Genomic DNA, 13,902 nt, shown 5'->3' with positions numbered 1-13,902 from the left:
TCTTGTGTGCAAACAGCGACAGGATACAAAGAAGCAAATATTTATTTTGTGCCTCTTACCTTGTCTAAAAGTCTTCCGCCATTCCAATGTACTACGAACGCCATTTTTTTTAGTTGTGTCAGGTGCAGAAAATAAATCAGATGTTTGTTCGACCCGTGACTCAGAGCCTCCCATTTTTTGACCCAGCCAGGGATCCTCGCCGACCGTCCGACGTGAACGATACAGAGCTGCCTAGGGTCGTTGTTGTGTGTTGTGTGTCTGGTTTAGTGGCGCATAAGCATCTCAGGCCATCGTGCGCCAAGCTGAAGCTGTAGGAAAATTTCTTTCTGCGGAATTTTAGGTTTGGTTTATTGGTTTATTATGATTTAACGTCCCCAAGCGCCTCAGGCTATGTGGGACGCCGTAGTGAAGGGCTCCGGAAATTTCGACCACCTGGGGTTCTTTAACGTGCACTGACATCGCACAGTACACAGGCCTCTAGAATTTGGTTGGTTTGTTTATTGGTTTATTGGGGTTTAACGTCCCCAAGCGACTCAGGCTATGAGGGACGCCGTAGTGAAGGGCTCCGGAAATTTCGACCAACTGGGGTTTTTTAACGTTCACTGACATCGCACAGTACACAGGCCTCTAGAATTTCGCCTCCATCGAAATTCAGCCGCCGCGGCCGGGATCGAACCCGCTTCTTTCGGGCCAGCAGCCGAGTGCCATAACCACTGAGCCACCGCGGTGGGTCAACGGAATTTTACAAACAAGTAGAAAACCATTACTGGTGTAGAGGGCACAAAACATTAGTTCGTAAATCTTAGTAATGACAAAGAAGTGGAACTTTAAAAATAGCTAGTAGTGGACGTTTTGAAGGTACACTGAAGAGATAGATTTTTCTTCTTCACATGCGGATATTTCTGTTCTAATACCTGTGTTCAATCAAGAGGTGTGCCACAAGCATCTCGTCTGTCACCGCTTCTTTCTAACTTATTGATTCGGGACATCACCATTCATCCTAATATTAGTTTTTGTATACACAGATCATATAGCTTTTTTCGCATCAATAAAGGATATTCACGCTCTTTACCAGTCTTTTCAAGCATACCTGAAGGCTCTTGAAGATTGGTTGGAGCAAATTAATTTATCACTTAATGCAAGCACATGTGGCGTGCTGTTATTTCCGCCAGACATCCCTTTGTACATTTCGCTAGTCTACCGCTCCACCCCAATTCCGCAGGCGGACTTTGTCAAATACCTAGTTGTTACTTACGACCCAAGCTTTGACTGGCGCCTACATATTGGGAATAATGTGATTAAAAGGGAAAGCGCTCTGAGCCGGTTGACACGAATAGGCAATAAACTTTGGAATTGCGCCATGACACGTTACTGTTTCCCTACAAGGCTTATATGAGGCCGATTCTGGAATTCAGTGGCGTCCTGTCCTCGGGTAGCGCAAACTACAAGCTGCAGCCATTAGTCTTAATGGAACGGCATGCCCTACGGTTCTGCCTCGGGCTCCCAAAATCAGCTTCAAACGCTCTCCGTTATCTCGAAGCCCGTATCGCCGAACTATGTTCCCTCTACCAACTGCCCACTTCAAGTAACAGCGCAAGAAACACACAGACGGGACACATAGAACAAGACCACACAACGAGCGCTGACTTAACTTTGTCCCATCTGTGTATTTTGCGCTGTTATTTAAAGATGAATAACCAACAAGCCCAAGCTGCTGTTCTGGCAACTTCCCACGGTGCGCGCTTTACTCAGGTCCTTTTGCCCGGCCCTCGGCGCTGATCCTCCCACCTTTCTAACCCAACCATACCTCCACCTCTGGGAGGCACGGCATTGCCTCGTCCGTCGGTGGCGCCGGCAAAAGCACAACCGAAAACTTAAAAGCGGGCATCGCCGAGCTCACTTAATTAGCGGCTGAGTATGCGGCCCAACTCGCTTACTCCAACTGGGTGGCCCGATGCAATACGGCCTCGCGGCAAATGTCAAGCCGGAACACGCGGCGACTCTTTCGCGCCCTAATTGACCCAACGCAAACACGCACGGAAACCCCAAAACACCTCCAAAGAGCAATACACAGCTTTCAGGGCAAAACAACTCAGTTGGCGCACAAGCTCCGGGACCAGTACTTGTATTGCTTCCGCAGGACTCCCGCGGGCCGGCGTACTCTTATGCAGGCTCTGAGGACGTTGAGCTGGATAAACTGTTCAAGCTCCATGACCTGAGGGCGGCCCTGGCGGTCGGGACAAAATTACAGTAAAATTGTTAGCCAACCTCCCCGACCCGGCATACCCGTCTTTATTGAATTACATTAACTCAATATGGCACGGGGAAGTGCCACTCCCCATCGACTGGAAGACCGCCCTGGTCACTTTCATTCCTAAAGCTGGCAAGGCCATCAACACGGACAATCTCCGCCCCATCTCTCTGACTTCCGGTTTGGGCAAACTCATGGAGACGACGGTACGCGACAGGTTGTCCGAGTTCATGGAATCCAAACACCTTTTCGAAGACGACATGTTTGAGTTTCTCCCACACAGATCTGCATAGGATGTCCTGCTACAACTCAATCGGGCTGTTCTCGACCCCGTCGAGCGCCCACACAATGAAAAGGTCGTAGTCGCCTTGGATTTAAATGGAGTATTCGACAAAGTTACCCACGCGATCATTCTCACCCACCTCTCTCAAACTAACTGCGGCAGAAGCGCCTTTCAATACATTCGGCAATTTTTGACGGACAGAAAATTTTACATTCGAATCCAGCATAAGGAACATGGGCCTTTTCATTTAGGAGCCAGGGGTACACCACAGGGCGTGGTGCTCTCTCCCCTGTTATTCAATCTGGCTATGATGCACCTACCGGCCCAGCTGGGCGCTGTCGCCGGTGTGAAACATGCGCAGTACGCCAATGACATCATCCTGTGGGCCATACAGGGTTCCCTTGGAGACATTGATGCCAACCTGCAGGAGGCGACGACCATAGTGGGCCATTATGCTCGCCGCTGCGGCCTCCCATGCTGCAACTAAAAGTGAGTTTGTGCACATACGCCCCTCACCGAAGTGCAAAGCCAAAATTTCATTGCCTCTTGAGACAGGTCGAATCTCTGAATATATCGAAGTCCGGGTACTGGGGGGCTCCTTATACATCAAGACAGACGGTGAGAAACAACATTGGCCAAACTCCGTCAGGTGGGGGACCAGGTGGTCCGCTTGGTCCGCCGGGTTTCTAACAAGCGCGGGGGTTACGATGTAAGGACGCCTTGCGGCTGGCGCATGCATTTGTAACCAGCCGAATTCTATATTCGACTCCATACCTCCACCTGCGGAAGCAAGACGAGGATTCACTCGAAGTCATCCTCTGCAAAATTATTAAGTGCGCTCTCGACCTCCCCACGAACACCTCCAACAAGCGCCTCCTGGGGCTGGGCATGGTGAACACATTCCGGGAGCTCCGGGAAGCCCACTTGACTAACCAATATACACGTCTCTCGGACATCGTCGGAACGTCGCCTCCTTGCCCGACTACACATCCAACACACCACTCTCATGGAAGAGCGCGTACGTATTCGATCCCAGTGGAGTTGCGCCCTCTTCCCGCGAATCTGAACCGTGAGGACCATAATGGTCGGCGCCTGGCGCGGGCGGAGGCCCTGGCCCGCCACTATGGATCGAAACCCGGCGTATTCTACTTGGAAGCCTCCGGCCACCAGCATGGGGGATGGTAGACGGCTGCAGTTGTCCACCAATCCAAAACAGTGAACGACCTTACTTTTCGAGCCCGTGACATAACACACGCGGAGGAGGTCGCCATTGCGTTGGCTGCATCTGACCCCACTTCAAAAACTATTGCCGACTAGCGAGCGGTCTGCCGGAACGTCGAGCTGGTCTGCATGGGTACCGTATCTAGCCTACCACATTCTCCAAAACAGCGTTTACACCGGGGACCCCGCTCACCGGCGTTTATTTTTATGGGGGGGGGGGGGGGGGGGGGGTTTAACGTCCCAAAGCAACTCAGGCTATGAGGAACGCCGTAGTGAAGGGCTTCGGAAATTTCGACCACGTGAGGTTCTTTAACGTGCACTGACATCGCACAGTACACGAGCCTCTAGAATTTCGCCTCCATCGAAATTCGGCCGCCGCAGCCGGGATCGAACCCGCATCTTTCGGTTCAACCATAACCACTGAGCCACCGCGTGTGTATGGTTTGGCGCCTTTGAATTTAATGATTATATGAAAAAATTGCGTTAATGAAAGGTTTCGTGCTCAAAAATGCTTTTGTCCACAATTGTTGGATATGTTTCTGGCAGTTGAATCAGCGTCGGGGATTTCGGACAAAGGGTCGCACAGTTGTTGCTTTCAGATCTATTCTATCGATTCTGGGAGCTGGCTGTAAGTAAACGTCAGGACTGTGTGTTTTGTGTGCATTCCGTTATCATCTTTAAGGATGTTTATTCGGCGGAATTCAGTGTTCCCTAATTAAGACCCTTCCAACATTTCTTCCTCGGTGAGATTCCGGCTATGGTATTCTGAAATGGCGCCTGTGACTGCGTTCAGGTATCGGGGTGCCTTAGTAGAGACAGCAATGCTTCCCTAGTTTTTACATTTGGGAGATACGAATATTGCGCTTAGTCGCGGATATTGAGGGAAATTTCACGGCTGGCTAGTTTTGTCACCTTGTAGCTAAGGCCCAAGGAATCAGTCAGATTTCGAAACTATGAAGGGGAGTACTTTTCTGGTTCTTAATTGTGTATCACATAATACTTCAGGAACGTTTCTGTTTTTTTTTGCGAATTAAGCCGTTACTTCGGTCTGCACTCTTTTGTGAAAGCGATCCTTTTGTGGGAGAGGGGGGAGCCATAGAATGTATGTGTTTTTCGGCCTTGGCGCCAGCCACCGACCGAGGAGTCCAACGAGGGGATGGGGCAGGAACTTGAAAAAAAGCCCTGCCCTCGCCAGCTGTACACCCCAACTATAATCCAATAAGACGAAAGGCATGGTAGTTCGCCACACAAGGTTAGTCCTCGCTGCCTGGAAAAAAAGTCTATAAGAGAGGAGGAGACACGAGAGTCGTAAGAAAGATGATAGGAAAGTGAAAGATGGAGGGAAGGACAGGAAAAGGTGACTGCCAATTTCTCCCGGTCGGGTCAGGCAAGTGGGGCCGTTTACAGGAAACTGGGGCCAAAGGGCAGTGTTGCCTCCGACGAGAGGCCATAAAATGCACAAACACTCGGCATCGGCTCAACCACCAGGATCCCCTTTTCCCCGGCTAAGCCACGCACGGCTAAGCGCGAGTGCTCGGGCCCATGGTGACGCACTGCTCACTATCATCCCCTTGCAGGGATGTCCCTATGGATATTCGAGAACCCGTGGTGTCGCCGCTCACAAACACCTGCGTACTGCAGAGGCCCCTACGGGGGTGCTGCGAAACATGGTATACTTTCGAGTAACTAACTCTGATTCATTGTTTATTAAACAACCTCTGGTACCACCCTGTATTGGCAACAGCAAATTTCCGGAATTCTACGCGGTAGCGGCCGCTTTCTCATCGAAACAACCTGCCATCGCACTGCGTTCAATGTATCCGAACGGGAGAGTAGGACCCGACATGCCGCCGTCGAGAGCGGTGTCCTCACCCTGAAAGCGGATGGGCGGCCATCAAGGCACCTAAGTGCGAGCGACGTTCCCAGAATCCTCTAGATTATTCACTCATATATTTTGATCCAACACATTCAGACCCCCTCCGCCTTCGCATTATGCTGATAGATATTTTGCGTATGGCATTCAGGTATCCAGCAGAAAACGGAATGGAAAGAAGGGCTCGTTAGCACCTCCTTCGGAGGTTGTGGATTCGGGTCCCACCGGCGGCATGTGGTTGTTTCTTCTTCTGCTTTTATCAATTTCCCACTGATAATACCTACAAAAAAGGTATCCTCTATGATCCTTGGTATCGGTGACTGTTGGCTCCCGTTATGTATTCATGTGTATGGTATCATGTGTTCAACGTGTTATAGAAAGAATGCAACCTCGACCTGCGTAAGTGCAACCCTGTGCGGTATCGGATTGCATTGTAATCTGTATGCCATTTACTAATCGTTATTTTAAAACACGACCAAAGGGTCCCTTCGGAAAATGTTCATAACCACCGTTCAATTAATTATATTTTAAAATGTGTACGCCACACTTCCCGACTAACAGCCGACTTTGTATTTGTGCTGGATGTTGCGGTTCTTTTAACAAATCCACAGGAACACTGTGAAAACGTTTTTTGAATTAGCGTGCCCCCCCCCCCCCCGCCTTCCTAGCCGATAGTTACAGGCTCTCCCTTCCCACTTTGAGAAGTGCCCACAGCGTGGCCTCTTTTGATGACCTCGACAATACTGTCTCATTCCCGTCAGTGCCAACTTAAATGCACATACCATCCAGGCACAAGTGGATACCGTCCTCATTAGGGTCTACGGTAACGTGAAAGTTATCACCCTTAACATTAACCGCTAAGTCGGAATCGCGTAAAGGCCACGGCCACAAGATGCGAGATGATGAACGCGTCCTTGTTAGCGAGGTAATGAACGTTAAATTTTTTTCTTTCCGTTCTTTGCAAAAAAAAGTCCAATCTATTCTATTTCAATCCAATCCAATCCACTGTAATCTAATCTAATGTAATATAATGTAGTCTAATATAATGTAAGCTAATGTAATCTAATCCAATCCACTCGAATCCAATCCAATCCACTCCTATCCAGTCCAATCCACTCCTATGCAAACCAATCTAATCTAATCCAATCCAGTCCAATCTAATCTAATCGAATCTAATCCAATCTAATGCAATGAAGGTGAAATGGAGGTCACCTCCGCGGCACGATGGTGGTCACCGGCCGCGGCACGGCAACGGCGTGAAAGTGCAAGTAGTATTGCTTTCGCAATAAAAGCGCATAAAAGTAGACGTGCCATGTGAATGAGCCCAGAATGCGAAAATGGAAAGGCAATGAAAGAGCGCTCCGATGATCTGTGCTGTTGCGGTTGCGTCAACGTTCAAGGCCGCTAGAAATCACTACAGCGCCTGGCAGCATCGCCCTGGCCACCGTGTTCACTCGCGCAAAGCGCCCTAGCGCGGCGGCCGCAAGACATGGACGCAGCAGGCAGAATGAACGCCGCACTATAGGTGTTCACTGTTATCACTGACTACCCGAGGGCGAGCGGCATCTATTAAGGCGGAAGCCTTTAATGCCGCATCGTTGTAAGCAGGAGTTGTCTACAGAAATGTCGCGATTTTCAATTGGTCGCAATGGTCGTGACGTCACAGCACGCGAATTTCAAATGGGGCCAATTGTACTTTGGCTAGTAACCATGCAACCAATTGAAGGGATCGTATAGTGATGCTCCAAGTTAGTTTTAATGAGTTGAGTTAATTGCTTAATTACCTAATTAGCCTAATCAACCTTTCTAGTCAGGTCAGATAAATCAATAAAACCGAGTAGGAAACTGGTCGAGCTCAGGAATCGAACCCCGGTCTCCGGAGTGCGAGACGAGCACGCTACCACTCCGCCATGCCAGCTCGATGGTTTGCAATGAACAAAGGCGCGTCTGGTGAATACAGTGTCTTCGTTCACTTCCATCTTCCTCCCTTCCCGTTACGGCGAGGTTCAGGTGTCCATCGAGGTATGCGAGACAGATACATTCCCTTTCCTCAAAAACCAATTTACCGACGAGCAAGGCGCAAACCCGAACGGGCGACGGCGTTCTGTGGACTCCCTGGCAGCGTTGCAAGACGCTGTCGCGTTCCACTCTTAGTGGCGAAGCTCAACATCTTAACCACACATCAGTTACACAAGCAGCAACACTGCGTCTTTCGCCTCACCGCACGTTAGGTCAGCAAAGTGCCCCCTGCATTTTTTAGAGCGCAGCTCTTTGGCGTCCGTTCCTGGGTTTCGCGTCGTCGTCGGCGTCGGCCTCGTAACCAGCTCCGCCCCCAATGTCACGCTTTTCAATTGGTCGAAATGCTCGTGACGTCACAGTGCGCGAATTTCAAATGGGGCCAATTGTACTTTGGCTAGTAACCATGCAACCAATCAAAGGGATCGTATAGTGATGCTGCAACTAAGTTGGACTGAGTTTAGTTAATTGCTTAATTAATCAATTAGCCTAATTAATAGAGAGGAGAATGAAGACGTCAGAAGAAAATAAAAAAAAGACGCGCGCCGCAGCGACAACAGCGTCCGCGGAAGGAGACGCTGCTGAAAAACAGATAAGTACGAAGCCGCGTTCCCTCCACCACCACGCACTTCCCCACTCAGTAAGACGTTGCTCGTTTCATATACGTTGTGTCGAACATCCTAGACAGTTCCAACAATAGACAGGTTAATGACAGAACACGATGGATAGAAATACAATAATATAAATATGAAATAGCCTAATTAACCTTTCTAGTTAGACCGCATAAATCAATAAAACCGAGAACGAAATTGGTCGAGTTGGGGAATCGAACCAGGGTCTCAGGAGTGCGATACGAGCACGCTAGCCACTCCGTAATGCCAGCTGAATGGTTTGGAATGAGCAAAGGCGCGTCTAGCTAATACGGCGTCTTCGTTCACTCCCATCTTCCCACTTTCCCTTACGGCGAGGTGCAGGTGTCCACCCAGATATGCGAGAGAGATACATTTCCTTTCCTCAAAAAATAAATTTACCGTCCAGCAAGGCGTACAGCCGAATTGGCGATGGCGTTCTGTGGACTCCCTGGCAGCGTTGCAAGACGCTGTCGCGTTCCACTCTTACAGGCGAAGCTTAACATGTTAACCACACATCAGTAACACACGCAGACAGCCAATGGACGCGTCATTCGCTGGCAGCACTTGATTCATTATTCACAACCACATTCGTGACAGAATGCTGTACTAAGGCTTTCGCCTTGCACCACTTTAGTCGCCTAAGTGACTCCTAATTTTAGAGCGCAGCTCTTTGGCGTCCGTTCCTGGGTTTCGCGTCGTCGTCGGCGTCGGCCTCGTAACCAGCTCCGCCCCCCTTTCATCCCCCCAGCGCTAGCAGCGACCGACTGATAACGACCGACTGATACCGCTGGATGCCGCTGACGCCGCTAGAGAGTCAAGATAATGTGACTGCATAGAACACCGTCGCCGCCATGCGCAAAGAGGAGGAAAGGGTCCCCCCCCCCCCCCCCCCTGTTCTTGTGTGGCGGATAGGGTGCTCTTCAGTTGCCGACGCGCCGGTTATTTCACGTAGGCCCCGGCACGTCGACGAATACGTGACCACCTTCCCACGGCTAGACCTGGTTCTTAGCGCTGCGGAAGCGAGGGTATCATATTGTTTGTGTCGGCATCGGCGGCGTTGTCCCTGAAACCAACTCCGCAGCTGGGGTTGACTCACTATCGAAAAGGTGAAACAGCTTATTTGCTGCGCTCAAATTTCGCATTAGGAAGTAACGTAATCGTCGGTAATTTTTTTATTTTTTCTCGCCCTCTATCCTCGGCGCAAGCGAGCGGCAGTATCCGCCGGAGCTGCTCGTGGCCCATTCAGAGCAGCCTGAAGCATCCTGAAGCATCCTTCACTTGGACTGCATACGAACCGCATACCTTGCGGCACGGTTCGGGTATCCACCGAGATGTGAGAAAAGCGCTGCGCCATTTCCCTTCCCGGAAAGTGAACCAACCAAGCGCATGCCACTTCATGGTCGCGACGCCGAATGCACGCGCCGAACACCATGTTGTACTACACAGACCGGCGCTAGCCGAAGATGATTGCTCGAGGCCTAATCCAAAGTACTCTAACACGGTTCAATATCGCAGGAAGACTGACCAAGACGCAGGAGCTTAGCTAGCCGCTAGACCATCGCTCCACGCTCCGCACTATCCTGCAACGTCATTTTTATTGAAGAGCTTAAGAAAACCGCGATTCTAAATTTTGCTCGAGGCCGAGTCCATGTCCCTGCTTTTAGCATGCTGGACTCGCCCGATGCACCCCCGCCCCGCCATGTGGAGCTGATATGGGTGCCCGCGCACTCCGGGAATCCCGAAAACGAGGCCGCCAACCTTTTAGCCCAAGGTTCTTTAAACCGGGCTCAGGTGCCCTCGGATCGGGGATTCACGAAGGAGCGCATGCACTCATTCAGCGAGCTGACGCAGGCCTACAGAGCCTCACGCCAGCTCTATCCCCCACCCCACCACTCCCTAGATAACAAACAAGCAACGATCTGGCGCAGACTACAGACACACTCTTTTCCTTCACCCCTTACCCTAGCCCACTATCATCCCTCCTTCCCCACTCCGGTATGCGCCCTATGCCCAGAACCTTTTGCCTCTTCCCTCCACATCCTTTCCCTCTGCCCGGCGGACCCTCCCCCGCGGGACTTAGAGAACCTCAAAACCTGGGAGGACTGGGAGACCGTGCTGCGCTCGGAGGACCCGGCCGTGCAGACCATCGCCGCCAGCCGGGCTGCCAGTGTTATGAACCTCAGGAACATAAACACTTGAGTGCAGTGCGGTCGTGCGGGGACCCTGGGGCGTGCCCCGAATTCATTGTACAATAAAGTTTTAGAGCGCAGCTCTTTGGCGTCCGTTCCTGGGTTTCGCGTCGTCGTCGGCGTCGGCCTCGTAACCAGCTCCGCCCCCCTTTCATCCCCCCAGCGCTATCGGCGTCAGCGGCATCAGTCAGTCGCTGCTATCTCTTCCCTCCTCCCTTTATCGTGTTGTCCGTTTGCTGCGCGCGCTTCTGCCCCCATCGTTTGCCGCTGGGTGTACACGCCGCCCCCCTCCCCCCTCTTCCTGCGAGTCTCCGGTTGTCAAAGCGCCGGCTCGAACTTAATTCCTTTCTTCGCTCCTCCTCCAATGCAACCCCTGTGCGGTTGCAATCAGAGAGCCAGATCGGTGGCGGCGGATCTGCATATGTGCACCGCCCGAGCCGAAATTGCGAATACGTGTGAAAAATAAAAAAAAATTCTGTGATAGCGCATACATGTGTTGCTCGATTTCTTTGCCTCAATCTATCGAAAAGGTGAAACCGCTTATTTGCTGCGCTCAAATTTCGCATTAGGAAGTAACGTAATCGTCGGTAATTTTTTTCTCTCTCTCTCTCTCGTAAGTGAACATCAAAGCAGTAAAAATTTATTGGTGCAGTTTGGCCTGAACGGCAGGGAACCCTCATGATTCGTTACACTGTACAGCCGTCGTCGACGAATACACAGCAGGAAAGGTGCGCTTCTAAGCCGAGCAGTGGACCCCCTAGCAATCCAGGAAAACCAGAAATGCGGGTAGATGAAGCCGAGATTCCTTCTTGGCCAAGAAAGATTTGGATCGCACGAGCGATCCAGACTGCGTGGCTAGGAAGCAAACCCGTTGGGGTGTGCATTTTGGAGGAAGGCTCTACACCTTCGCGAACAGTCCCGAAAAAAAAGCTAAATCGCCTGCGAAGAACTGCGATACCTTGCCAGCCTCCTGGTTACTTCTGGCGGGCGCATGAAAGGCGTGACGGAATGACAACGCAAAGGTCGCACACGTTTGCAGCGGTGAACAGGAATGCCGAGGGTAAAGATAAACGCTGCAAAGCTTCTCTGTAATCTAATGATTCCCAGTACCATTGGCAGTCCATCGCATCTACGATAACATGCATGAATGCAGCTCTGCTTCTTGAAGTGACCGAACTCAAAAGGAATAAAAAAAATTACGAGCTCAAAAATCTTTTCTAACACGACGATTCAATGCCACCTAGTGCGACATAGGATACGGTAATGTACAGCCGCCCACAGACTTTGCGCGAATGACGGAAAGCGTGGCCTGGACTGCTGACGACAGCTGGTGCGCAGCTCGCTTTTACTGCTTTTCCTCTTCTGCCTGATCGCCGCGTGGACAGCGCGCTCGTCACGGGGGCGTTTCAGAGCTTTTTGCTCGCCGATTCGGCCTCCACGGCCCCGGCGACGCTCTTTGCAGTTTTCTTATCGCGGCAGCCAGGAACTGCCCGCTAAGCTGCCGCGGTTCGCACCTCCTATCGTCAGACACCGCAAACATTCCGAGAGCATCATCTCGCACCCGATGACTATCTCTTCATGGCGCTGACGGCAGTCCAGGCCACGCATTCCGTCATTCGTGTTAAGTCTGTGGGCGGCTGTACGCCAATGCCTAACTCCTGGAAATTTCACGACAAGGGCTTAACTGGAACAACGCCGCGAAGGCTCTCTGCGTGTGCATACTAATTATTTGATGATAAATGCGATGCGTCCTCAGCGGCGTGCACTTGGAATCATACATCAGACTTAGGCAGGTAGTCAGCAGTAACATCAGTACGCTCAAGTCTCGGCGAAACGAAGACTCTGCTTCTCAACATATTCGTGCAATTGCGAGCGATATGGAAGAAGGAGCAACAGAACGCATGCAGATGCGACTCGATCACGCACCGGTGGTTGAACTTAACACTGAAGGCTTCTTCGATGTGGATGAAAATTGCTTTCGAAAACACCATCCTTTCTCCCTCAACCTCAGTACCGGATAACAAAACAACTTCTTCACACGGTTAAAGCCTGTTTCACATGCTAGCGAAAACGCTTGCGAGTTCTGCCCCCGCAGCGGAAAAATGTGTTTCGAGCGGCCGCGGCAGCAACAGCGACCATTGTGACGATGTTCCCAAAAGTACGAAAGTTTTCGCGGCGTAGCGCCACTCATTCGCTTGAAACATCCTTAACCCCCCCGGTGTTGATCACCGGCAAGAAGAGTGCTTGTAAATCGAAAACCTGCAGTACTCGCTGAGTGAAGAACTACGGCGCTTACTTCCATCCTTGCTTTCTAGAAGAGGCGACCCGTGATCGCGTCAAGGCCTGACTTTCACTTCTACATCGGCCACAGCCACGCGACCACCCCCAGCGAAACATGACTGTACCTGTCACTTGCTTTCAACAGTGCTTCCGCGATTGGGGCAACAAATCTTTCAGGGTCAAATATAGGTCGTTACGGGTTCTTCGCATGACCGCTCAAAGAATTCTTGACGCTAATAAAAATCTCGACTGTTGCAAGACTCGCGAATTCAGCAATGCCAATTACAGAACTGACCAGATGCCATCGCACTTACCGCTCTTGCTGCTGAGGTTGAAGCTTTGGGGAAGGCTTAGTTCACGCAAGCCGATCGTGTTCACACATTGAAGATATCCCGCCAACAGCACCGCACTTTGAAGTCAAGCCGGCATTGGCACGTTGGTGAGAGCTCTTTCTTCCGCCGCAAAAGAGAATGTCCACCGTGAATGGCGACGGTCAGGCGAGCAGCTCACACGAACACGACGTTGTCAGGCGCCGGTGGTAGCTGGAGCTTCAGAATTTTCCAAGCCATAACTTGACAGAAATGACAGAAACAGGTCTTCAGCTGGGGTCACATTACGACGAGAGAGGCATAAAGGGCTCATTAGTCCAATTAATTAATGCCAGTTTCGAACTACGTCCCGAGTAATTAACGAAATGACATCCGAACACCGCTGTAACGGCGAACCGCCGCCTTGTCTCGGCCAGGAAGGCTTAGGCCTAGTCTCGCTAATTCTCGTCCGCCGGGCGGGAACAAACGGGAGGCTTGATAGCAGAGTTGATAGCGCGTGCTTCAGCTGAGGCCGCGGCGACTCTTTTGTTTTTGTGTTTTTTAGGTGTCAGACTGCAGTGGTTTATCTCTGTTTTAAGCTCGCGTTCAGTCGCGCTCGACTGCTTTGCTTTTTAGCAGACGAGAGCATACCAGTGCCACGTCGCCTTTTCGCCGCGATTGGAAAGACGGCAACAGAGTATGCTTGGCTGTCGCCGAAACTGCTAGTCCGCTTGACTGGGGATTCCGTAGCGTTACCATACTATCACGAGAACATTGCAGGAAGGTTGAAAAATATCCATTTCGATCTTTGGCAGACCTCTAGTGGTCGAACTACTTTTTTCTAGAGTG

General features: G+C 51.0%; 1 protein-coding gene across 1 annotated transcript in view; it reads right to left on the bottom strand.

Moving 5' to 3' along the window:
- LOC149366369 (uncharacterized) overlaps positions 1 to 13,471 on the bottom strand; it is a 73,138-nt gene extending 59,667 nt beyond the window's left edge. Inside the window, exon 1 of the mRNA XM_089570576.1 lies at positions 13,060 to 13,471. The gene's annotated coding sequence lies outside the window, so the exon portion shown is untranslated. The remainder of the gene's footprint in view (positions 1 to 13,059) is intronic.
- Positions 13,472 to 13,902: the final 431 nt, after the last annotated feature.

This window comes from Amblyomma mixtum, chromosome 1 (assembly GCF_055824585.1).
Source record: "Amblyomma mixtum isolate Tamu chromosome 1, ASM5582458v1, whole genome shotgun sequence".
Taxonomy (NCBI): Eukaryota; Metazoa; Arthropoda; class Arachnida; order Ixodida; family Ixodidae; genus Amblyomma; species Amblyomma mixtum.
Note: the sequence above shows the minus strand (reverse complement) of the source record. Positions and strands in the feature narration are given on the sequence as shown.